The sequence below is a fragment of the Oncorhynchus mykiss genome, chromosome 4 (genome assembly GCF_057628025.1).
Source record: "Oncorhynchus mykiss isolate SJ-2025 chromosome 4, ASM5762802v1, whole genome shotgun sequence".
Taxonomy (NCBI): Eukaryota; Metazoa; Chordata; class Actinopteri; order Salmoniformes; family Salmonidae; genus Oncorhynchus; species Oncorhynchus mykiss.
In genome coordinates, this window is record NC_143025.1 from 23,168,199 (window position 1) to 23,196,196 (window position 27,998).

The 27,998-nt window shown below is 43.6% G+C and overlaps 1 long non-coding RNA gene across 2 annotated transcripts in view; it reads left to right on the forward strand.

The window, feature by feature from the left end:
* Nucleotides 1–27,998, forward strand: part of LOC110521547 (uncharacterized) — a 142,092-nt gene that overhangs the window by 47,881 nt on the left and 66,213 nt on the right. For both annotated transcript variants that reach the window (XR_002473162.3, XR_016495167.1), the window contains one exon: nucleotides 5,708–5,833. This is a non-coding gene — a long non-coding RNA (uncharacterized LOC110521547). Of the gene's footprint in view, nucleotides 1–5,707; nucleotides 5,834–27,998 lie in introns of those variants that run through there.

Genomic DNA, 27,998 nt, shown 5'->3' on the forward strand with positions numbered 1-27,998 from the left:
CTTGGCACCGTTTGGCAAAATGCTACTTGAACAATGTGTCCACATTTAGATTTTGCAGCAAAAAGGTTTGTTAGAGAAGTTGGAGAGGAGCCATTATTCATTGAACCATGTGGGTTTCCTGTCTGGAGATGATCATGGTGCAAACACAGCTCTGAGGTGCACAACAGCATCTCACTGGAAGTTGAAATGAAGACTACACACAGTATTACAAATATATAATTGTATGTCATGACACCTTTTTAGACATTTTTGACAGTGTGTGCTGGTTTGGTATTGTTGACTGAACATGAAAAATCTAAATGTAGACCAGAGCTGGTGTTCAATACTGGGAGAGGGAGTGTCTGTTGGAGACACGGGCCTGAGTGACTGAGTGTAATTTCGCCAGTGGGCTGCGTTTGTGTGTGGCTGGAACTTCGGCCATGGCAAGGCAGAGAAGAGTCTTGTGTCGGCAGGTGCATGCCACCAAATTACCGCCTGCAATTTGCATTTTCCTCTGCTAAGAAGCATACCATTATCATATCAAAGGGACCCCGCAGCACCATCTAGCTTGGAGAGATGTGGCAAAGCTTCAATTTGAGCAATTAATGCAAGATGAAGACACTTGTCACACGTCCCAGTTTTTGCTGCATCCAACCACGTTGTCCCTGTCTCGTGTAGATGAGCCATCTTTTTTTTTTGCACACGTGCACACACACAACACTGTGATAATTTGACAAACACGGGGAAGAATACCACAACTGAAGAGCTATTTCTTTCAAGGTCATTACGTATTTGTCCATTTAATTTTTCCATTTAGGTAGTGGATTACATTGGAGATAGAGCATTCATACTGTATGATACATGATTGAATGTATTTCAGCATTGTATCGGCTTAATGAAGACATATTACTACTCAGTCACTTCTCTTATACTGGACTATAATACATTAGTGTTGTCATCATAGATGTCCAATGCTCCAATTCTATGATCTACCCTGCACATTATATAATATTGAATAGATGCTGAGTGAATCCCTTTGTTTTAACATCGACTTCAACATCCTAAGCCACTCTGGTACAATTTGGCAGCCATTAAATCCAAAGTAGAGTTCAATCAGGGCCATAATTGTACATATTTTTCCTGTTAGATAAATCTTTTTTTCTCTCTATTTTTTATGTTCAGGATTGTTCTGAAGCACTCCACATTTTCTTTGGGTCTAGCACTTACAAGACGGTATTAGTCACAGCTGTTCTCTGCGATTTCCATCCCTTACTAGGCCCGGCATCTCTGCTAAGTGCCTATGAGTGGCTCTCTCCTATTCACTCAGCCTCCTGCCGGATTGCTTCCTCGTCTCTAGGACAGTCAGGTGTCCCTTACCAGCTTTGAATAGAATTTGATGGGAGTATTTTGTTTGGATTCCTTGGCAGAGATCCTCGTTCAGGATAATATGTCTGGATAATATATGGCTCCATGTTGCGCTGCATTAAATTTTAGTGAAGGATGAGAATATCATGTAATATTATGAGGCTATACTATGACTATTCACCCGCAATACAAGTTTACCCTTTCTTATGGATAACATAGGACATCCTTGGAGTCTGTCACGACTCCCGCCGAAGTTGGCTCCCCTGCCTGTTCGGGCGGTGCTCGGCGGTCGTCGTCACCGGCCTACTAGCTGTCACCGATCCCTTTTCCTTTTTCTGTTTGTTTTGTCTTATTAGTTGCAACTGTGTCTAATTGTGTTTTCCTGATGTGCTTCCTTATTTAAGCCTAGTAAACCCGCCCTTGTTTTGTGCGGGATTCATTTTGTGTTACATGTTGTGTCGTTGGGTGTGTTAGTGCTCCGGACCGCGTATCCTGTGTTTTTGGCATTGTATTTTGGTGCCAGATTAAAGTGCACTTTTCCCTTTGGAACTCTCTGCTCTCTGCGCCTGATTCTTACTTCACACACCCAGTCAGCCGTGACAGAATCCCGCACCTTCTGTTATGGAATCAGCAGGAGCAGCCGCACCTCCTCTCCCATCGATGGAGGAGAGGGTCCTCCATCACACCACCATTCTCCACCGAATAGGATCGGCAATGGATCTGATGATGGAGAGGATGGACCGATAGGAGAGGAGTGGCCTTCCCACCTCATCTCCAGCGCACCCTCCACCAGCACCACCTACCCCTGCTTCAGCATCCGGCTCCGGGGCCCTGCGTCTTGCACTCCCCAGGGAGTATGATGGGACGGCGGCTGGGTGTCAGGGGTTCCTCCTCCAACTGGAATTATACCTGGCGACCGTCCATCCTACTCCCTCAGGGGAGGAGAGCGTGAGCGTCCTCGTCTCCTGTCTGACTTGACGAGCCCTGGAGTGGGCTAACGCAGTGTGGAATGGCCCTGACTCGGCGAGGGATCACTACCCCGAGTTCACCCGCCGATTCCGAGCTGTGTTCGATCACCCACCAGAGGGTCGGGCGGCTGGTGAACGGCTGTTCCACCTGCGACAGGAGACGAGGAGCGCGCAGGACTTTGCCCTGGAGGTCCGGACCTTGGCTGCAGGAGCGGGGTGGAACGACAGGGCTTTGATGGACCACTACCGATGTAGCCTCAGGGAGGACGTCCACAGGGAGCTAGCGTGTCGGGACACCACCCTCACCTTGGATGAACTCATAGACATGTCCATTCGGGAGCGCAGGCGGAGCACTACTCGGCCAACCCAGGTGAGTCAGCACCAGACTCACCCAGAGCTTCCTGTCGGTCATATGTTTGTGTTAACCTCTTTTCCTGGGTTTTCTCCCTCTCTACAGCATAAGGCGCTAGTCGATTCAGGCGCAGCTGGGAACTTCATGGATCGTGGGCTCGCGTTAAGGCTAGGGATTCCCCTGGTGTCGTTAGACCTACCTTTCCCCCTGCACTCCTTAGATAGCCGACCATTAAGGTCAGGAGTGGTCAGGGAGGCCACGGTGCCACTGGACTTGGTAACGCAGGGGGGTCATAAGGAGCGGATTAGTCTGTTCCTTATCGATTCACCTGCGTTTCCACTGGTGTTGGGAATTCCCTGGCTAGCTCATCACAACCCGGTGATTTCATGGCGACAGGGGGCTCTTAGAGGGTGGTCAGAGGAGTGTTCAGGCAGGTGTATAGGAGTTTCCGTTGGTGCGACTACGGTGGAGAGTCCAGACCAGGTTTCCACCGTGCCCATTCCTTCTGAATATGCCGATTTGGCGATCTCCTTCAGTAAGAGGAAGGCGACCCAATTACCACCCCATCGTCGAGGGGACTGCGCGATAGACCTCCTGGTGAACGCTGCACTTCCTAGGAGTCACGTGTACCCATTGTTCCAGGAGGAGACAGTGGCTATGGAGACATATGTCGCTGAATCGCTGGGACAGGGGTACATTCGGCCCTCCACATCACCCGTCTCCTCTAGCTTCTTTTTGTGAAGAAGAAGGAGGGAGGTCTGCGTCCGTGCATTGATTATCAAGGTCTAAATTCTATCATAGTGGGGTTTAGTTACCTACTACCTTCCATCGCTACGGCGGTGGAATCATTTCACGGGCGCGCTTCTTCACAAAACTGGACCTGAGGAGTGCGTATAATCTGGTGCTTATCCGGGGAGGAGATGAGTGGAAAACCGCATTTAGTACTACATCTGACCATTATGAGGACCTCGTCATGCCATATGGGTTGAAGAATGCTGCAGCCGTCTTCCAATCCTTTGTAGACGAGATTCTCAGAGACCTGCACGGGCAGGGAGTGGTAGTGTACATCGATGACATCTTGATCTATTCTGCCATACGCGCAGCGCACGTGTCTCTGGTACATAAGGTACTTGGGCGACTGCTGGAGCATGACATGTATGTCAAGGCCAAGAAATGTGTGTTCTTCAAACAGGCCGTTTCCTTCCTGGGTTATCGTATTTCCACCTCCGGGGTGGTGATGGAGTGTGACCGCGTTACAGCTGTTCGTAATTGGCTGACTCCGACCACCGTAAAAGAGGTGCAGCGGTTTTTAGGGTTTGCCAATTACTACCGGAGGTTTATCCAGGGTTTTGGTCAGGTGCTGCTGAAGGGAGGTCCGGCGCGCTTGCGTTGGTCAGCAGAGGCGGGCAGATCTTTCAGTCGTCTGAAGGAGCTGTTCGGATGCGCCCGTGTTGGCACATCCAGACCCCTCTTTAGCATTCCTAGTGGAGGTGGACACGTCCGAGGCTGGGATAGGGGCCGTGCTGTCCCAGCGCTCGGGCGCGCCACCAAAGCTCCGCCCTTGTGCTTTTTTTTCAAAGAAGCTCGGTCCGGCAGAGCGAAACTATGACGTGGGGGACCGGGAGTTGTTAGCTGTAGTCAAGGCTCTGAAGGTGTGGAGACATTGGCTTGAGGGGGCTAAGCACCCTTTTTTCATCTGGACTGAGCATCGTAATCTCGAGTACATCCGGGCAGCGAGGAGACTGAATCTGCGTCAGGCTAGATGGGCCATGTTCTTTACCCGGTTTCGCTTCACCATCTCGTACCGGCCAGGCTCCCAAAACACTAAAGCCGACGCGCTGTCCCGCCTCTATGATACCGAGGAGCGGTCCTTCGAGCCGACCCCCATCCCTCCACCTTCATGTCTCGCGGCACCAGTAGTATGGGAGGTGGACGCGGAGATAGAGAGGGCATCACGGTTAGAGCCTACCCCACCTCAGTGTCCAGCAGGGGCTCAGTACGTGCCGAGGGGGGTCCGTGATAAATTAATACATTGGGCTCATACTCTACCCTCCTCGGGCCATCCTGGCATCGAGAGGACAGTGCGGAGTCTTAGGGGGAGATACTGGTGGTCCACGTTGGCCAAGGACGTGAGATTTTATGTCTCCTCCTGCTTGGTGTGCGCTCAGAGCAAGGCTCCTCGACACTTGCCTAAAGGGAAGTTACAGCCCCTCCCCGTTCCACAACGGCCGTGGTCACACTTGTCGGTGGACTTCCTCACCGACCTTCCCCCGTCCCAGGGAAGTACGACGATCCTGGTTGTTGTGGATCGGTTTTCTAAGTCCTGCCGTCTCATCCCGTTGCCCGGTCTCCTTACGGCCCTGCAGACTGCGGAGCCCCTGTTTACCCAGGTCTTCCGGCACTACGGGGCGCCTGAGGACATAGTTTCTGATCGGGGCCCCCAATTCACGTCCAGAGTTTGGAGGGCGTTTATGGAGAGGCTGGGAGTATCGGTCAGCTTGACCTCGGGTTTCCACCCCAAGAGTAATGGGCAGGTGGAGTGAGTAAACCAGGATTTGGGCAGGTTTCTGCGGTCATATTGCCGGGACCGGCCAGGTGAGTGGGCGAGGTATGTTCCTTGGGCTGAGCTCGCTCAGAACTCCCGCCGCCACTCCTCAACGAACATGTCTCCCTACCAGTGTGTGTTGGGCTACCAACCGGTCCTGGCCCCATGGCATCAGAGCCAGACCGAGGCTCCTGCGGTGGAGGAATGGGTACAGCGCTCAAAGGACACCTGGAAAGCCGTCCAGGAATCGCTGAGACTGGCGGGGGGACGGCAGAAGAAGAGCACTGACCAGCACCGCAGTGAGGCCCCCGTGTTCGCACCGGGGGACCGGGTCTGGCCCTCGACCAGAAACCTGCCCCTCCGCCTGCCCTGCCAGAAGCTGGGGCCGCAGTGTGTGGGGCCATTTAAAGTCTTGAGGAGGATAAACGAGGTGTGTTACAGGTTACAACTTCCTACTTATTATCGTATTAACCCCTCGTTTCATGTGTCTCTCCTCAGGCCGGTGGTGGCTGGTCCCCTTCAAGAAGGTGAGGTGCCTGAGGTCCCTCCGCCCCCTCTGGACATCGAGTCAATGGACATAGCGAGTCATAAGCTCAAGATTTGGCTTTCTTTACTTGGCTACAGGTTAGTATTAAACATAGTTGAGTTCAAAACAATGAAAGTGCTAACATACTCCAAATAACATGCCTAAATCACCTCAAAGTAACTTCCAGCCACAATAACCATATTAGTTATATTTGATTTACTCTTTGATATGCATTCGTTTAAAAAAATAATCATAGCCATTAAATACTGATGTAATACTGTAATACTAAAAAGTAAAGCTATGTTGTAACTGACGGCTATTGCTACTGTAACGCGCCGTTTGGAGCGTTCGGCGAGTGGACCCTTGACTATAAGAAAGATACGACTTTGACACGAGACAGCAAAGGGAGCTCATATTCCAAGACATGCAACCACCTTCTCAATTAGTTCACGTGACACAGATTAATTTATAGGCACAGGTCAGGCATTAGTAATCAATGATGAACATCCAATTCTCATCCTTACACTGTGATTACTTATATAACGGATACAGACAGACACCATCATATACTAAATAGATACAGACTCTACCATGTCATACTGTACATTGTTCATTGTGATAAGGAAGAGTAGTTTTACCTGCAGACTAATTAGCCAGTTATACTGTGTGTGTTATTTCAATAGATGACAACCTTTTAGCTCTACCTGAAAATAGTCAAATATGGTCTCCTCATCGTGGCTTCTTATAAATGCAATTTACTTAACTTACTTCTCAACTTTTAAACATGGTAACACCCTCTTCTCCCTACCAACCTTATCTTTAATTCTTTTGATATGTCGCTTTCTCCTCTTCCCTTCCTGTGGGCTTGCAAGGATCCTTGATGTTTGTGACAGGCCACGATAGGAGAAGGCTCTTATCGCAGTGGGGTTCGGAGGCCTTGCTAAATTGAAAATTGCAAATGAAATCCGCTGAGTTTAAATTCATCAGCTATTATGTCAGATGACCTTTGGTAGCTGCTGATAAAAATGAGCGAATGTTAGCTCTGATCCAATTTTCGACACTATCCGTTCTTTTCACTTCATTCACAGTCAGACAGCAGACCCACTGGAAGTGAAAATGATAGGGTTTCAAGAGAGCACCATTGTGTTGCAGATTAAGATTTTTTTCTCCCCATTTTCTGAGGTCGGTCTTGTGGTCCCGTCTGGTATTTTACCATTTGTCCAATCAGTTTCAATATCTGCTTCAGAGGACATGTAAGCCATCCTTACAGATAAACACTTTCAGTGGGAAATGTTGGACTTAATGGTTTTGCTTCAAAGGTACCTAGGGTCAGTATGTACCAATATTGACTGGCACATGTTAGTTTAATCTGACATTCTCCAGGACTCTGACAGGCCGCTCTTCCTTCCCAGAGTTCTGGAGCTGCTCTTGCTTCATTACAGGCTTTGGGAGGATGTAATCTCCACACTAGATTGAAAAGTCCATCAATCGTAATTACACTATTTTTGCAGCAATGGGTTGTAGCCAGGGCCTTAGCTTCATATGACGACACTGAGGTCCGGACGTCAGCAATTCTTTCAAATGTTGAGGGGGGTGGGGTACTCAGTCAGAGTCTCAATTTACTGTTGAGAGTTAGAGTGGTAGAATACACAAGGTGCAATTTCAAAAAGTGGTGTGCATCAGCAGTTTTCCTCTTGTTATGTCACTCACTGACAGTCACTCAATTAGCCCATGTCAGCTAACATGTTTTAGATTTGTAAATTAGCTGGCTAGACTAACACGATTATCTAAACTTGTAGAAATCATGGCCAAATTACCGCCCGGGCATGCAGGGCACATGTCCAGGGGCCCTGACCTCCAGGGGGCCCCAATTGATTTAGTTAGTCACTTTCACTCAGCTATCAAATTAACATGGCATAAGTCATGACAAAATGTGTAGAATTGCAGGAAATTTGTTGTTAAACTGGAATATGTTCTCTCTGACCCATGGCAAAATGAGTAGATTTGCCTGAAATTTGTTATAAAATGGTAACAATTAGCCTACTCTCTGCTACAGCAACCAAAGTGATAGCAGCTGGGGTCATTTTTGCTTGCTTTTGCTCTTCATCAAATAGCATCTTCAAGTTTTTTAATTGTATAGAAATGCAGTCAGTAAATGAGCTTCAACTTTCTTAAAGAATCTTGTACCCTGGCTAAGGCCCTGTTTGTAACCTCAGGTTAGCTAAGGCTATAAGGTATTGGGAAGGGCTATATATCTTTTTACGCCCATGTTAACCACAGTCTGTCAGGGAAGAAACGTTTTTGTATCTTTGGCCATTAGTTCTGGAATGGATAAAAAATTGAAAATAAACATTAAGCTGCTGTTTCACACATGTAAATGCATTTTTTCTGTTACCTCAACAATGGGAATCATCAGAAAAATATTTTTGGGAAGATTGAATTCCTGGAGTCTACCTCAAAAGTATTAAATGTAACCCATATGGCAGTACTACTACTAGAACAGAGGGATCCCTAGGCGTGAGTTGTTCTGGATGTCGCCTGGTCTGAGTATTACATGAGCATTGGCCTGAGATAGACAAGGCTTATTATTAGCACTGTCCCAGGCAGCTAAGTGATACAGTGATGGTAGATGATTCTCCCTGGCTTTATTGAATGCTTTGATTAAATATGTCATGATGAGAAAAGTGTGTGTGTGTGGGGGGGGGGGCAAGAAGGCTCAACCTTATTCAAAGTTAAGCAGTCCTCACACATTTACATATGAAGTACTTTTGATCATACATACATGTACAGTCGCTAGTGAAAGTCAACCCACCCCTTGCACAGTCTTCACAATTTTCTGCCTTAATATTAAATCTAAAAAGGATTACATTTGTTATGTTTCCTACCGATCTACACAACCTAAAAAAAAATATATATAAAATATTTTCCAAATTAATATATATTTTGGGGGGGATATATTGATTGTGTATTTCTTTACAACCTAGAGTTAATACTTGATAGAAGCACCTTTGGCAGCCATTACAGCTGTGAATAATTTTTATAAGATTCTACCAACCTTGCATAACTCTTCGGGGAACATACAGTGAGGTCCAAAAGTATTAGGACAGATAATTTCCACTACATGTTGGAACATTGCTGCGGGGACTTGCTTCCATTCAGCCACAAGAGACTTAGCGAGATCGGGCACTGATACTGGATGATTAGGCCTGTCTCACAGTCAGCATTCCAATTCATCCCAAAGGTGTTCGATGGGGTTGAGGTCGGGGCTCTGTCCAGGCCAGTCAAGTTTTTCCACACCAAAAAAAGCTAAAGTTGTTTATTATGCGAATCAAACAAGCAACGTTTGGATTGCTAGACCTTCGTGTTGTACACCCACTCATTCTCCCCGACCAACCAATCTCCTATCATTTCTGTTTTAAATATTCAACCACCTTTATGTGATTGAGATGTACTGTATACAAAATTGTGACTTTTTTGTGTGTCTGGTGAATTTCATGATCATTTGTGATGGTGGGTTGAACCACAATACTTGAAAATTCAGAGAATCTACTACATTGCATTCACTCTACAATACTGGCCTGTATGACAAAGTAAAAAGAAGCAAGCCTGTGTATAACAATCCACTTCAAATCATCAATTCTGTTTGAAACAAGGTCATTAAGGAAAACTGCAAGACAACACAGCAAATTCAAATCTACAGGTTTGGGTCAAATTCAATAAAACACAACACTGAGTGAAATCCTCTGTATTTTCAAGCATTGTGGTGGCAGCATCATGTTTTACTTATTTTAGTAATTATTTTAGTAATTTAGCAGAGACTCTTATCCAAAGCGACTTCCAGGAGCAATTACGGTTAAGTGCCTTGCTCAAGGGCACAGACAGAGTTTTTTAAACGTTTGGCATGGTTACATAACACAGTTTACTTGAAGCAAAAAAAGGAGGGAGATTGGTCAGGGTGCAGGCGCATACCTCGAACGTCTAGAAACCCAAAGGTTGCGTGTTCGAATCTCAATACATTTGTCCCTGATCAATCTACACACAATACCACATAATGACAAAGCAAAACCAGGTTTTAAGATTTTTTGCAAATTTATATATAAAAAAACATAAAAAGTTTATTTACATTAAACTAAGTATTCAAACCTTTTGCCATGAGACTCGAAATTGAGCTCAGGTGCATCATGTTTCCATTGATCATCCTTGAGATGTTTCTACAACTTGATTGGAGTCCACCTGTGGTAAATACAGTTGAGTGGACATGGAAAGGCACAAAGCAAACTATATAAGGTCCCAAAGTTGACAGTGCATGTCAGAGCAAAAGCCATGAGGTCGAAGGAATTGTCTGTAGAGTTCCGAGAGGATTGTGTCGAGGCACAGATCTGGGGAAGGGTACCAAAAATGTCTGCATCATTGAAGGTCCCCAAGAACACAGTGGCCTCCATCATTCTTAAATGAAATAAGTTTGGAAACACCAAGACTATTCCTAGAGATGGCCGCCCGGCCAAACTGAGCAATCGGGGAGAAGGAACTTGGTCAGGGAGGTGACCAAGAACCCAATGGTCACTCTGACAGAGCTCCAGTTCCTCTGTGGAGATGGGAGAACCTTCCAGAAGGACAACCATCTTAGCAGCACTCCACCAATCAGGCCATTATGGTAGAGTGGCCAGACGGAAGCCACTCCTCAGTAAAAGGCACATGACAGCCTGCTTGGAGTTTGCAAAAAGGCACCTACAGGACTCACAGTCCATGAGAAACAAGATTCTATGGTATGATGAAACCAACATTAAACTCTTTGGCCTCAATGTCAAGCATCACGTCTGATGCTTTTTAGTGACAGGGACTGGGAGAATAGTCAGGATCAAGGGAAAGATGAACGGAGCAAACTACAGATAGATCCATGATGAAAACCTGCTCCAGAGTGCTCAGGACCTCAGACTGGGGTGATGGTTCACCTTCCAATAGGACAACGACCCAAAGCACACAGCCAAGAGAACGCAGGAGAGACTTCGGGACAAGTCTCTGAATGTTCTTGAGTGGCCCAGCCAGAGCACGGACTTGATCCCGATCGAACATCTCTGGAGAGACCTGAAATTAGATGTTTAGCGACACTCCTTGAGAGCTTGAGAGGATCTTCAGTGACAAATGGGAGAAACTCCCCAAATAGGTGTGCCAAGCTTTTAGCGTCATACCCAGGAAGAATTGAGGATGTAATTGGTGCCAAAGGTTCTTCAACAAAGTGCAGCGGACACGGTCTGAATAATTATGTAAATGTTATATTTCAGTTTTTTTTTATTTTATAAATGTGCAAAAATATCAAAAAAGATGTTTTTGCTTCATCATTACGGTTCATTGTGTGGAGATTGATGAGGGGGAAATTATATTAAGGCTGTAGTGTAACAAAATGTGGAAAGTCAAGGTGTCTGAAAACTTTCTGAATGCAGTGTATGTTTTTTTTTCTCACCTTTATTTAACCAGGAACAATTGTCATTTACAACTGCGACCTGGTCAAGATAATGCAAAGCAGTGCGACGCGAACAACACAGAGTTACACATGGGACAAACAAACGTACAGTCAATAACACAATAGGAAAATCTATACACAGTGTGTGCAAATGTAGTAAGATTAGGGAGGTAAGGCAATAAATAGGCCATAGCGGTAAAATAATTACAATTGAACAATTATGGAGTGATAGATGTGCAGAGGATGAATGTGCAAGTAGAGATACTGGGGTGAGAGTTTTGTGCGTGATTGTTCCTGTTTTGTGTTAGTCTTGTGTGTTAGGGTTTGTTATCCCTACGTGGACTTATTGTACTGTTTATTTTTCCTGAGTAAAGTACGTTATTTTTTACTCAGTTCTGTTTCCTGCGCTTGACTCCGTCCTCACCTATACACCACTGATGCTGACATGGAGACTATTTTGGTATTTGTAGTTGTTCACATATTCTAAGTCAGAACCGTCCAGAGTAGTGATGCTAGACGGGCGGGCGGGTGCGGACAGCGATCGGTTGGAGAGCATGCATTTAGTTTTACTTGCATTTAAGAGCAGTTGGATGCCACGGAAGGAGTGTTGTATGGCATTGAAGCTCATTTGGAGGTTTGTTAATCAGAGAATCACCAGCAACAAGAGCAACATTATTGATGTATACAGAGAAAAGAGTCAGCCCGAGAATTGAACCCTGTGGCCCCCACATAGAGACTGCCAGAGGCCAACAGGCCCTCCGATTTGACACACTGAACTCTATCTGAGAAGTTGTTGGTGAACCAGGCGAGGCAGTCATTTGAGAAACCAAGGCTGTTGAGTCTGCCGATAACAATGAGGTGATAACAATGAGGTGATTGACAGTGTCTAAAACCTTGGCCGGGTTGATGAAAACGTCTGTACAGTATTGTATTTTATCGATGGCGGTTATGATATCGTTTAGGACCTTGAGCGTGGCTGAGGTGCACCAGATTACATAGTGGAGAAGGTACGGTGGGATTCGAAACGTTCAGTGATCTGTTTGTTAACTTGGCTTGCCCCAAGAGTTGTGTAGTTCTGTAATGGCTGCCAAAGGTGCTTCCACCAGGTATTAAGACATTTTTATTATTATTATTTATTTATAACTTTACTTTGAAAATGTGGAGTAGGTTTTGTAGATCTGTTGGTAAAAAAAGCTATTTGAAACACTTTTAAGATGTAATTTTAACCCTCAAGCTACCATCATTTGGTTCCAGAGGCAATTTTTTTTGATCATAGCCAAAAGGTGGTTTAGTAAATTCTTCAAATTTTTCATGACCTTGTCAATCAACTTTTTCTTAAAAATCTAAATAATTGTTTAGTATTTCTGTAATAATATGGACTAATTCAAGTAATTTAGGGTAATTCTGTCCCCAGACAAAAGCATATAATTCTGCCTTTGAAAAATAAGGCCTTTATTTAAATCTAGGTTTCTAAGGACACATAATTACAAGTATCCATACCACTAGACGGTGGAGGGGGACCTGTATAAGTGATTTTGACCAGATAGATAGACAGATCTAAATTGCCTAAGATTGTACTTTTCTATATCACGTATCGCATGACTGTGTGCAAAACCAAAATTACCTTAGTTTTGTGAATATCGAGTCTGCCAATTGTATAAATATTTGATGGAACTGCAATACAAAGCTCAGATACAATCTGAATCTACAGTACAGGTAAAAAAATTAGACACACCTACTCATTCCAGGGTTGTTCTTTATTTTTATAATTTTCTACATTGTAGAATAGACATCAAAACAATGAAATAACACAAATGGAATCATGTAGTAAGAAAAAAAGTGTTAAACAAATAAAAATATATTTTATATTTGAGATTCTTCAAAGTAACCTTGATGACAGGTTTGCACACTCTTGGCATTATCTTAACCAGCTTCATGAGGTATTCACCTGGAATGCATTTCGATTAACAGGTGTGCCTTGTTAAAAGTTAATTTGTGGAATTTCTTTATTTCTTAATGCGTTTCAGCCAATCAGTTGTGTTGTGACAAGGTAGGGGTGGTATACAGAAGATAGACCTATTTGGTAAAAGACCAAGTCCATTTTATGTCAAGAACAGCTTAAATAAGCAAAGAGAAACGTCAGTCCATCAATACTTTAAGACATGAAGGTCAGTCAATCTGGAAAATGTCAAGAACTTTGTGCAGTCGCAAAAACCATCAAGAGCTATGATGAAACTCTCAGGAAAGGAAGATCCAGAGTTAACTCGGCTACAGAGGAGAAGTTCATGAGAGTTACCAGCCTCAGAAATTGCAGCCCAAATAAATAAGTAACAGACACATCTCAACATCAACTGTTCAGAGGAGACTGCGTGGATCAGTTTGGAGTGCTGTATCAGATGACCTGGCTTCCACAATCACCCAACCTCAATCCAATTGAGATGGTTTGGGATGAGTTGGACCACAGAGTGAAGGAAAAGCAGCCAACAAGCGCTCAGCATATGTGGGAACTCCTTCATAGTACAAATTAAGATAAACCATTGATGAGTAGGTGTGTCCAAACTTTTGACTGTTACTGTACATAGACCGGTGTATTGGTGTATATTCACCTTGAAGTTATTTAATACATCTTTAGACATTTTTATTTTTATCCAGATTTCTCTGGAGAGATAATATTAATGTATCATCAGAGGGGGGAGGGGGACATGCATCAGTGACTTTGACCAGATAGACAGATCACCTGCAGAGATGGAGCACCTTATGTATATTCCTATGGTTATAACTGGTTACAACTAGGTACGACCATTTACAAAATATAAATGACCTTAGCTATATGCTTAGTTGTAGTCAAAACAGCTCATAAAAGACTGTCAGTGGTATGAAATATTGGTAAAACTGTAATACAGAAACCAGCTACCCTCTGAATGTACACAAAGTGCTGTAATGGTGTATTATCCAACATTTTTAAATTGTACTCAAAATGTTATAGAAATACCAGAATTCCTGTCATACCCTCCAATATAACAACAATAATGACGGCAGTGGGGTGGACAGTGGCACTGTTTTCCTACTGCGGATTCCATCTTTAAATGGAGGTAGAGGTGTGTAGACTTTGACTAGGCACTGTAGATGCAGTGCACATAGAACATTGGGCTTGCTTGACAAGGGGGCTATTTACAGTGGGAAAAATGTGTCATGTCAACATCATGTCACAGAAATGGTTACACTATGTACATTTTGATTTATTTGTTGTATTTCTACACCTTTTTCTCCCAAATTTCAATCTTGTCTCATTGCTGCATCTCCCCAATGGGCTCCGAGACATGATTTGCCAAACCGCGCTTCTTAACACCTGCCTGCTTAACCTGGAAGCCAGCCACACCAACATGTTGGCGGAAACATTGTTCAACCACCACAAGTCGCTAGAGCGCAATGAGCCAAGTATAGCCCCCCCCCAGCCAAACCCTCCCCTAACCCAAACTACGCTGGGCCAATTGTGCGCCGCCCTATCGGATTCCCAATCATGGCCGGGATTGATGCAGCCCGGGATCGAACCGGGGTCTGTAGTGATGCCTCAAGCACAGCGATGCAGTGCCTTAGACCACTGCACCAGTCGGGAGGCCCTTAGGTTAAGTATTTTTGTCGAAATTCTAACATCTTTCTTACCAGCGTTTTATACTTTCTTATGTGCGGTCTTAAAAATGTAATTTGTTACTGAATTTGTTATGAGCTTTCTCTATTTATGTGAAGCATGTCTCTCGCCTTGCATTGCATCTGTCACAGGTGTTGATCATTAATCAGTTATTACTACAGTTTTTTTGACGGCTGACAAGTTGCAATTTCCCCACTGATTCTGAGTCTTTTGTCAGGTGGGAATTACAGCAAAGCTCATATGACAAAATACGTCACCCCCCTTTCCCCTCTGGTTTGTGGCTTTGCCTGCTCTTTCCCCTCTCTCCCTCTCTCCCTCTCCAGTTTTTCTACAAACAATATCTGGGACTCTGAAGTAATAAGGCGGAATGTATAATTAATTACCCAGCTTGCTCTAATTAGGGATGAATAAGTTGTGTCCCTCTCATCATCACAAATGTGGTGATGGGTAATACCAGTTTATGCTATATTAACTGCAAATATGCAATCCTTCTGAGAGCACTTTCCTTGATGAATTTGATGAATGTGACAATAATTAGCAGAGACAGATGAGAGCTAAATTACTACTGACAATGTAATGCTATCCTGCTCGAGGGCTTGGGGACATGGCAGGCTAACATGGCAGGGACCAGGCCCCATTTCTAATTAATAGTATTTTTGCCAGTGAAAAAAAGGATGGTAATTGTTTTCGTCAAAGGCTGTGGGGAGCTATCAGGGTAATAAAGTTAATTAGCAGAACAAACAACCTTTCACTGCCTCTACCGAGACTGGGAAAGTGTCATTCAAGCTGTGGAAAGATATGACCAGATTTCACGATAGGAAAGGGCCATTTTACACTGGAGGAAAACAGAAAAAAATGTATTATTAAATTTTCTTTCTCTCCATGGTATCCTGTATAGGAGGGAAAAAACATTATATCCAATTGAATGGGAAATGAGGGAGGAGTGGAAACGTCTTTCCACCCCTCCCCTCTGCTATCTTTTCTGCTCATTTCGAAGCTAATTTATTTTGTGTCGTTCCTCAAGAGCAGCACAGCCGTTGTTGCTGATGGTGGTAGCTATCTCTCATGGTTTTGGTTGGATTCATCCACAAATTTGTCAAAAGCAATTTGACTTCCATCACTTCTGTAATGATAAAAAAATAGCGATGTTGTAATACAAAGGCAATCACGAAGCCACATTACACAATAATGTGAATTATTTTAGCCTGAAATGCAGAGGGAGATACTGAAACAATCTGACATTTGGCTTTGTGGTGATATGGTGATGCCCTGTAGCAGCTCAGGTAATGAAACTATGTACCGAACAAGCATTGAACAGGGAGCTGTGTCTGAGGGCTATGCACTGCAGGATATCTCAACCTGATATGGTATGTGTTTCTCTCTGGGTGAGTGAAGTAAACACAGCACACCTCCACAGCAGCATGGTTTTAGTGCCATGTTTAATTTCCCAGATACTATAATAATCCAGAGTGTGAAGTGTTTGTACACAAGGTGGTGGTAGCTACGCTATTCTTCTTCTCTGATTGGAAACTATGAATACTAAAGCAAATTAGGATCAGTTGAGTTGCTTTGCATGATATTTTGTGTTTTATTACTTGCAAAATGTTTGCAATTGTAATTTAGGGTAGTTCCAATTGTATTGGAAATGTGTAAAGAGAACTATGGAATACAATTATATTGACTCTTGGTGTTTCTAATACTCCTTTGTGAAAGTTGTGACATTTATGTGGATGAATATATATATTTTATAAATATATAAACTAGATAAACTCAGCAAACGTCCCTTTTTCAGGACCCTGTCTTTCAAAGATAATTCGTAAAAATCCAAATAACTTCACAGATCTTCATTGTAAAGGGTTTAAACACTGTTTCCCATGCTTGTTCAATGAACCATAAACAACTAATGAACATGCACCTGTGGAACGTTCGTTAAGACACTAACAGCTTACAGACGGTAGGCAATTAAGGTCACAGTTATGAAAACTTAGGACACTAAAGAGGCCTTTCTACCGACTCTGAAAAACACCAGATGAAAGATGCCCAGGATCCCTGCTCATCTGCGTGAACGTGCCTTAGGCATGCTGCAAGGAGGCATGAGGACTGCAGATGTGGCCAGGGCAATAAATTGCAAAGTCCGTACAGTGAGACGCCTAAGACAGGGAGACAGGGAGACAGGACAGACAACTGATCGTCCTCGCAGTGGCAGACCACGTGTAACAACACCTGCACAGGATCGGTACATCCGAACATCACACCTGCGGGACAGGTACAGGATGGCAACAAAACTGCCCGAGTTACACCAGGAACGCACAATCCCTCCATCAGTGCTCAGACTGTCCATAATAGGCTGAGAGAGGCTGGACTGAGGGCTTGTAGGCCTGTTGTAAGGCAGGTCCTCACTAGACATCACCGGCAACAACGTCGCCTATGGGCACAAACCCACCATCGCTGGACCAGACAGGACTGGCAAAAAGTGCTCTTCACTGACGAGTCACGGTTTTGTGTCACCAGCGGTGATGGTCGGATTCGTGTTTATTGTCGAAGGAATGAGCGTTACACCGAGGCCTGTACTCTGGAGCGGGATCGATTTGGAGGTGGAGGGTTCGTCATGGTCTGGGGCGGTGTGTCACAGCATCATCGGACTGAGCTTGTTGTCATTGCAGGCAATCTCAACGCTGTGCGTTACAGGGAAGACATCCTCCTCCCTCTTGTGGTACCCTTCCTGTAGGCTCATCCTGACATGACCCTCCAGCATGACAATGCCACCAGCCATACTGTTCATTCTGTGTGCGATTTCCTGCAAGATAGGAATGTCAGTGTTCTTCCACGGCCAGCAAAGAGCCCGGATGTCAATCCCAATGAGCACATCTGGGACCTGTTGGATCGGAGGGTGGAGGCTAGGGCCATTCCCCCCAGAAATGTCCGGGAACTTGCAGGTACCTTGGTGGAAGAGTGGGGTAATGTGTCACAGCAAGAACTGGAAAATCTGGTGTAGTCCATGAGGAGGAGATGCACTGCAGTACTTAATGCAGCTGGTGGCCACACCAGATACTGACTGTTACTTTTGATTTTGACCCCCCCTTTGTTCAGGGACACATTATTCCAGTTCTGTTAGTCACATGTCTGTGGAACTTGGTCAGTTAATGTCTCAGTTGTTGAATCTTGTTATGGTCATACAAATAATTACACATGCTAAGCTTGCTGAAAATAAACGCAGTTGACAGTGAGAGGACGTTTCTTTTCTTGTTGAGTTTATATCAAGTATATATAAATACATTTAGTGTTTGTTTACTTTGCAGATAGATGTTCATTATGAACTTGCAAGGACACTTTTATAACCACAAGCCTGTGTGCTGCTGAGTGTTGTGGACATGTGATGAAGCTGGGTGTGTTTGGTTGCCAGGCGTCGCTGGGTCGTTTTGTCCTGATGTGATGTGCTGTTAGCCAGCACTCACCTGGGACCAGTGATAGCTTATCAAAGCCTGAGCAGTACCTCTCCAACAGGCACAGATAATAGAGCCTTTCAGTTCAATGGAGTGGCAGAGGGGGGAACCATGGGAACCACTGGTCACCTGACAGTTGGATGGACAGCTTGACGGCTTCTGCTGGGGCATCATGGGAAATGGCTGTCAGCTGACGTCCCCGCTGCCTGCTGAGATAACCTTCAGTGAGACAGGAAAAACAAAGATAATGTTTTGGTGGAGTGGTTTTAGCGGTGAGTGTCCCCCACTCGGACCGGTCAGAGCTGTGATGCACGTGATTGATCCTCATTAGGATGATCAATAATCAGATTGCTTATTGAAGAGCACTATAAGAGAATCCCATGTTCTCATGACCACCTGTATTCCTCAGTCACTCTGACCTGGTCAAGAACGCCTTTTCTCTCCTCTCTCTACAGTTGGTATCTGTTTGGTTTTGATCACAGTAATGTGGTTTTGCTTTGGTTAAAGTGTAATGATCTTACTTCATTATTTTTTTTATTTTTTTTTATTTCAGACAGATTAACCCCATAGGGTTGTCTGTAAACCCAGTCAAATGTAACTGACTGCAGTACATACACAGTGAATATCTGCACCCTGTTCTTGTATTTTGGGAATATGCTGACAGGTGTAGATTTCCTCTGGAATAGAATTCATTTCACCTCCCTTTGAAATCATTTAAGATCTTTGGCAATATTAGGGATTCCACTTCATTTTGCAGTGGGAGTAATGATGTTCTTCCATGTGGGCCTTGCAGACACCTCCTTTCAGAGCGGGCTGCGGTACTGCAGTAGAAGAGCCACAGAACCCTGGCTTGTTTTCACTTGATTGCCTCTGTGGTGAGAGCTGGGCTTTGATCAGGTGGCTGTTTGTGTGTTTGCTACAATCAGCCGTATTTGTACATGTGTAACCCTGGTGTAATCTGTCAGACGCTGGAATCCGGGAGCCGCGATCCGTGGAGCTTGGTCAGCTCATAGTCACAATATCATGCCTCTGTGACATGATGACATGCTACTGTCTGATTAGGATGTGAAATGTGAAATTACAGAACACCTTTGGATTCCTCCTAACTATGATGGTCCCTTGTTTTACATATCACTAATTGATAGACTGAATGAGTCTGTGGACTGAGATCTGGGCAGGTACACTGGGGGCTGGCTGCTGTCCTCTGGGCTTTAGGCAATAGGCCTATAGGCTAGTTCACCACATACAGGTACTACTGTACAGGTACTGTACAGCTGCTGTGGCATCTGTTATTTGATTCTATAAAAAAAAAAAAAAAGAAGCCGGATGATGATGTTCAGTTTAATCAAGTACAAGCTTAACTGAATGAACAATAAAGAGAGAATGAAATATGACATTTTATTAAATAGTTTGGGGAATGGCCTCGTCTCCGAGGGAAGATCCTCAGAGCCAGATGATGTGATGGCAGATAGCCTGGCACCGAACCTCCTGTGAGAGAATGAGAGTAAGTTGACCCATAAATCCATCCAAAGATGGAGCCTATTGGTTGAGAGAGAGGAAGGTGATAATTGCAAGAGTGACCCCAGGGTTAAACAGCAAGTGTGAGGAATGTGCACTATTGTGCTGTGCTTATAGCCTATAAGGTAAATAGGTCAATTACATTTCACATATGGCTAATAGCATAGAGGTGAAGAAACAAAAACGCTATGCTGATGATGATACGTTTGTATTCATTCCCACTATGTCCATCGAATAGGAAACAAAGTGAATTGTGTTATGTTTACTGGATGAAGTTAAACGAGGATTCAGAACAGTTTTCCTGATTGAACTTTCATCAACTACATTTGTCATGCTAACTGCTGAGCGCAGAATTAGTCAGACTGGAACTAGTATTTTGAGTCTAAATACCAATATTTGTGTTGAAATGGGTGATCTTGTTATTACTGTATACAGTGCCTTCAGAAAGTATTCATACCCATTGACTTATTCCACAGCCTGAATGGAAAATTGATTAAATCATTTTTTTCTCACCCATCTACACACAATACCCCATAATCACAAAGTGAAAACATGTTTTTAGAAATGTTTGTACATTTATTGAAAATGAAATACAGAAATATCTCATTTACATAAGTATTCACACCCCTAAGTCAACACATGTTATTGGCAGCAATTACAGCTGTGCATCTTTTTAGGTAAGTCCAAGAGCTTTACACACCTGGATTGCACAATATTTGCACATTATTCTTTTAAAGATTCTTCAAGCTCTGTCAAGTTGCTTGTTGATCATTGCTATTTTCAAGTCTTGCCATAGATTATAAACCTGATTTCATTCAAAGCTGTACCTAGACCACTCAGGAGCATTCAGTGTTGTCTTGGTAATCAACTCCAGGATATTTGGCCTTGTGTTTCAGGTTATTGTCCAGCTGAAAGTTGAATTTGTCTCCCAGTGTCTGTTGGAAAGCAGACTGAAGCAGGTTTTCTAGGATTCTGCCTGTGCTTAGCTCTATTACGTTTATTTTTATCCTAAAAAACTCTGTAGTCCTTGCCAATGACATGATGCAGCCTCCACCATGCTTGAATATAAGGAGAGAAGTAATGATTTACTGAGTTATGTATTGTGTTGCATATGCCCCAAACATAACACTTTGTAATCAGGACATTAATTTAATTTCTTTGCCACGTGTATTTTTTGCAGTAATACTTTAGTGCCTTATTGCAAACAGGATGCATGTTTTAGGAATATTTTTATTTTGTAGAGGGTTCCTTCTTTTCACTCTGTCATTTAGGTTAGTATTGTGGAGTAACTACAATGTTGTTGATCCATCTTCAATTTTCTCATATCACATCCATTAAACTCTGTAACTGTTTTAAAGTCACCATTGGCCACATAGTGAAATCCCTGAGCGGTTTCCTTCCTCTCCGGCAACTGATGTGTGTGGTACAGAGATGAGATGTTCATTAAAAAAAATAATAATAATAATGTTAAACGCCATTACTGCACACTTGAGTCCATGCAACTTATTCTGTGACTTGCTGAGCATATTTGACTCCTGAATTTATTTAGGCTTGCCATAACAAAGGGGTTGAATACTTATTGATGCAAGGCATTTCAGCTTTTTATTTGTAATTCATTTGTAAACATTTCTAGAAACATAATTCCACTTTGACGTTATGGGGTATTGTGTGTATGTCAGTGACACAAAATCTAAATTTAATCAATTTTAAATTCAGGCTGTAATGTCAACATTTAGAAAAATTCAAGAGGTGTGAGGCACTGTATACCATGTTAGTTATTCTAAGCCCAGTGTGAAAGGTAGCCCTGCTCTGCTCCCCACCTGTTTGACTCTTAATGAGTGTTGATGATAATGTTTTAGTGGGTGTTAAGCTGAGCTTTGTTAGACAACAATTCATTTTAAATATGCTAGATTCTTCAGCCCATAAAAGGTAGCGTACACACCTCTTATTGTGATGCGGAATTACAGAGGCGACAGCAACAATATATTCAAAAGGTGCCAACTACTCGACAATGCCTTTCAGATACCCTCGCACAATGGCCTTTCTCCCCAGCGGCCAACAATGGCTGTTCCAGGGGGTCTGGCTGTGTGTATGCGGGGCCAAACTGTCATGCAGATCTGTGGAAATGACTGTCTCCTCCCCTAAACACCGGCTCTTTGCTCTTTGTTTTAAACATGGGGGGGGGGGGGGGGGGTTGCTAATTGCTTGATGGGTTCTCACTCTGAAAGAGATTAGGAAGTATTAGGCAGGTTAAGCAGTGACTAAGCCGGCCCACAATTTGTACTCGTTTGTCGGATACAAATTCCCAAATCAATGCTTACTACTGTATGTATCAATGGTTGTGTTGGATTGGTCACTTATCAGTTGAATGTTAATTAATTTGGATTAATATCTAAATCTAGATGGCATCATGGTTTAAAGGCCCAGTGCAGTCAGAAATTGTGATTTTTCCTGTTTTATATATATTTTCCACACTATGAAGTTGGAATAATACTGTCAAATTGTGAAAGTTATAATAATGCCCTTTTAGTGGAAGAGCTGTTTTAAAAAAACGACAGAAATTTCAGCCTGTTTTTGTGGGATGGAATTTTGGCCTTTCTGGTGACATCACCAGGCGGTAAATTAGTTAATAGAACAATAAGAAAAAGTTCCAAAACTCTCTGCCAATAGCAGCCATTTTTCAATTTTCCCATCCACACTCCCAGACAGTCCTAGCAAAACTCTTGCTTGATATATTGCTCTTTGCTAATAAACTATTTTTGTTTGTTTTCAAATAAAATTGTAAAAAATAATCACAGTAAGGTACTTACAGAAAATATTTGATTTTGAGATAAAAATGGCTGCATTGGACCTTCAATTCAAAATTGTCATTGATCACATTGTGTATTATTTGTCACCTCTATGCCTTTTCACTCCATAAAATCTTCACTGAAGGTTACATTGTATCCACTTTACCACACGTGACTTCCACATTGAAACCCAGAGATGACGCTGCTACAGGCCCCAGGACATTAGTGGCTCATTATCACAAAGCTGTCTTCCAGGTGTGAGCACAGACACTGTTGGGAAATGCTCTCACCCCCCCTCACCCCCCCCCCCCATGCCAGGGGGCTAAGACTCCCCTGCTGAGAGAAGGGAGTCCCTGGTCTAGCTCACACCTCACACCTTTCCCTCAGGGTTTAGTGTCACTGTTCACTCACCAGGGTGTGAAAAGGCTTACCTAAAGTCCACACTGGAGCTTTTGTTTATGAAATCAATGTTTATTGGTCGCGTACACAGATTTGTCGATGTTATCGCAAGTGCAGTGAAATGCTTGTGTTTCTAGTATTGTAGCTGGGGACGTGTTCTACAACCACATGCAACACCCACCCAGGATAATTGCATGTGGTTGTAGAACACGTCCCCAGCTACAATAAATGTGGCCTCACTGTTGTACTCTGTGTTTACCCTGCAGCAACGCCCCCCTGCCACACACACTCACTCACTCACTCACTCACTCACTCATTCACACAACTCATTTGGGGTGTTGTAACGGGTGTTGTCGTTGGATGAAGAAGAATCGGACCAAAGCGCAGCGTGGTTAGTGTTCATGACTTTTCATTTAAACTGAACACTAAACAAAAATAACAAAGTGAATAACCGAAACAGTCCTGTCAGGTGAAAAACACTAAACAGAAAACAACTACCCACAAAATCCATGTGGGAAAAAGCTACCTAAGTATGGTTCCCAATCAGAGACAACGATAGACAGCTGTCCCTGATTGAGAACCATTCCCGGCCAAAACAAAGAAATACAAAAACATAGAAAAAAGAACATAGAACCCTGACCAAATCAAAATAGAGACATAAAAAGCTCTCTAGGGTCAGGTGTACCTAGGTCTGTTTACCTATGGCCCTTTCAAACATTCTAAAACAGTTTGTAATATATTATTGTGTGACAGTGATAGGACAAGCCCAGATCTCAGGGGGCATGGAAAGGACTTTGCAATTTAACAATGTTATGATATTATGATGCAAATCGTTGACCCAAGCATTACTAGAAATGTATGTTTTATGCTGATGTCTAGATGTAGGCCTAACTATAAAGGGTAGTGTAGGTTCAGCCAGGTGGGGATAGGCAGGCCGTTGACTGCAGTAATGTCTGCTTGGCAGTGCAAGAAGACCAGAGATCAGGTTACCTTACAGTCTCTCATGCTGCAGTGGAACAGTCCAGTTACACTGCACCCCTATGCTCCCATTGTCATTTTCCCAATTGAGTGTAGTGACGTGTATATAGTGTCTTCTGAGAAATAACATCAGCCAGGCAGTGTTGACAAAGATCACCTCCCGAATGCAGTGTTATCAAACCTAACAACCTGCTGCTACTGAGACTTTCTGTCTGTCAGCAACAATATTAATGCCAAAGTGAATGCCTCTATAGCAGTGGCGGTTGGTGCTGTTTAAAATTAGGGAGGACAATTTTTTTAATTATGAGCATGGCCTTATTTCTATTACAGTATATTGGATGACTATCATTCATATTCCATTCACCCAGCTCAATGTAACATCAATAGGTTTAGGCCAGACAAGCCTACCAGACAAGCTGCATGCCTTTTATGCTCGCTTCGAGGCAAGCAACACTGAAGCATGCATGAGAGCATCAGCTGTTCTGGATGACTGTGTGACAACGCTCTCTGTATCCGATGTGATCAAAACCTTTAAACAGGTCAACATTCACAAATCCACTGGGCCAGACGGATTACCAATACGTGTGCTCAAAGCATGCGTGAATCAACTGTCAAGTGTCTGACATTTCCCAACTCTCCCTGACAGAGTCTATAATACCTACATGTTTCAAGCAGACCACCATAGTCCCTGTGCCCAAGGAAGCGAAGGTAACCTGCCTAAATGATTACCGCCGATGGCACTCACGTCGGTAGCCATGAAGTGCTTTGAAAGGCTGGTCATGGCTCACATACAGAGCATCCTCCCGGACACCCTAAACCCACTCAAATTTGCATACCACCCCAGCAGATCCACAGATGATGCAATCTCAATCACACTCCACACTGCCCTTTATCACCTGGACAAAAGGAACAGCTATGTGAGAATGCTGTTCATTGACTACAGCTCAGCATTCAACACCATAGTGCCCAGGAAGCTCATCAGTAAGCTAAGGGACTAAACACTTCCCTCTGCAACTGGATCCTGGACTTCCTGACAGGCTGCCCCCAGGTGGTAAGAGTAGGCAACAACACATCTGCCACGCTGATCTTTAACACTGGGGCCCCTCAGGGGTGTGTACTTATACCCCTCATGTATTCCCTGTTCACCCACGACTGCGTGGCCAAACACGACTCCAACACCATCATTAAGTTTGCTGACAACACAACAGTGGTAGGCCTGATAACCGACAACAATAAGACGGCCTATAGGGAGGACTTCAGAGAACTGGCAGTGTGGTGCCAGGACAACAACCTCTCCCTCAATGTGAGTGAGACTAAGGAGCTGATTGTGGACTACAGGAAAAGGCTGGCCGAACAGGCTCCTATTAACATTGACGGGGCTGTAGTGGAGTGGGCCAAGAGTTTCAAGTTCCTTGGTGTCCACATCACCAACAAACTATCATGGTCCAAACATACCAAGACAGTCGTGAAGAGGGCATGACAAAACCTTTCCCCCCAGAAGACTGAAAAGATTTGACATGGGTCCCCAGATCCTCAAAAGGTTCTACAGCTACACCATCGAGTCATCCTGACCGGTTGCATCACCGCCTGGTATGGCAACTGCTTGGCATCTGACCATAAGGCGCTACAGAGGGTAGTGCTAACGGCCCAGTACATCACTGGGGCCAAGCTTCCTGCCATCCAGGACCTGTATAATAGGCGGTGTCAGAGGAAAGCCCATAAAATTGTCAGAGACGCCAGTCACACAAGCAACAGTCTGTTTTCTCTACTACCGCATGGCAATCAGTACCGCCAAGTCTAGGACCAAAAGGCTCCTCAACAGCTTCTACCCCCAAACCATTAGGCTGCTGAACAATTCATAAATTCAGCACCAGACAATTTACATTGACCCTCCCCCACACAATAACAAGAACAGGGTAAACAGATCAGTGTGTGACAAGTCTACTTGGTAAATATTTTCTTCTTCTTGAACTGCACTGTTGGTTAAGGGCTTGTAAGTAAGCATTTCACAGTAAAGTCTATACTTGTTGTATTTGGCGCATGTGACAAATAAAGTTTGATTTGATTTGATTTTAACCGGTTCCCATGCTTTTAATATAACAGTTCTGTTCCAGAACATTATAGATAACTTATGTTCCGGGTCTGATTCTTTTCCTTGAAGCAGTTCCAACCCCTGCTACACAGCCTACGTTGTTGTCATCATATTAGTTAATGTTATAGTCAACATAGCTACAACATAGCTACATAACAACTAACATGTTAGTAAACCCACAATCCAATCCATGTATACAATCACGCAGTACAGTGTATAGCAAGCAGTTTAGCAATAAATGAATAAAACTGAAAGCTTACCTTGGAAGAGTTGCAATGTTGGATAGCGTTAGCCAGCTAGCTAACGTAAATATTATTCCTTTCTGTTTGAGTCAGGTTGTTGAGTAGGTTAATGTGGCTGCTTTAGCTAGCTAAGGAAGTGAAATGTAAACTAAGAAGAAGAAAAAAATGAAATACAGCTATCTCTCTTTCTCGCTCTTTGCTGCGTCTATTTATATTTTTAAGAAATGAATGTGTTCAAAACTGTAAAACCATTGTCTTTCTCTCTCTTTGAGTCAACTACTCAACATACTTTATGTAGTGCTAGCTAGCTATAGCTTATGCTTTCAGCACTAGATTCATTCTCTGATCCTTTGATTGGATGGGTAGCATGTCAGTTCATGCTGCAAGAGCTCTGATAGGTTGGAGGATGTCCTCTGGATGTCATCATAATTATTGTGTAAGTCTATGGAAGGGGTGAGAACTACGAGCCTCCTAGGTTTTGTATTGAAGTCAATGTACCCAGAGGAGGATGGAAAATAGCTGTCCTATGGCTAGACCATGGTGCTACCCTAGGAAGGGCTGTTGAGGCTACTGTAGACCTTCAATGCAAAACAGTGTGTTTTAATCGGTTAGTTGGTGACGTGAATATATTTAGTATAGTTTTATTTTAAAAGGCTAACTTTTTAAAATGTAAATAAATATTGGAAATTCACTCAGTAGGATGGTACTCCCCTTCCTCCTCTGAGGAGCCTCTACTGCTCTATAGCCCACTGAGGAACCTGATGTTCTGTTCCACCCAAATCATATCATAGTATTTTTTTCCTCTTTGTTATTTGCATTCAGTTTCTTGTCTAGAAATATTATGAGAGTTATATTCTTAAAAGGTGTCTGGATTTAGCAAGCGTGGATACACTCAGCAGATGATCACGCTTCATGGATAATGGTCTGGGAGCAGGTAATGATGGCTATTTCAGGGCTGTTACTGTCATCCTCATTGATTGACAGGATCACACTGAGAGAGACAATTAGGGGTGTCTTGCCTTACCCCCAGATCTGACTTATTTGGACAAGAGGCTTTGCAAAGTGTGCCTCCTGGGTGCAAGCAGCTCTCTGCTCTGCACCTACCCTCACACACATGTAATCACATTTCCCCATGGAGGGAGAGCCAGAGAGGCAAGGGGACAGAGGCCTCAGGGGCTGGCACTGGCACAGGCAGGCTCTTCATTCAGCATTTCCTATAGGCTCCATCATGGATGTTTCACACACACAAATCACACCACAATGGTAAAGCACATACAGTGGGGCAAAAAAAGTATTTAGTCAGCCACCAATTGTGCAAGTTCTCCCACTTAAAAAGAATTACAGAGGCCTGTTATTTTCATCATAGGTACACTTCAACTATGACAGACAAAATTTGAAAAAAACTCCAGAAAATCACATTGTAGGATTTTTAATGAATTTATTTGCAAATTATGGTGGAAAATAAGTATTTGGTCACCTACAAACAAGCAAGATTTCTGGCTCTCACAGACCTGTAACTTCTTCTTTAAGAGACTCATCTGTCCTCCACTCGTTACCTGTATTAATGGCACCTGTTTGAACTTGTTATCAGTATAAAAGACACCTGTCCACAACCTCAAACAGTCACACTCCAAACTCCACTATGGCCAAGACCAAAGAGCTGTCAAAGGACACCAGAAACCAAATTGTAGA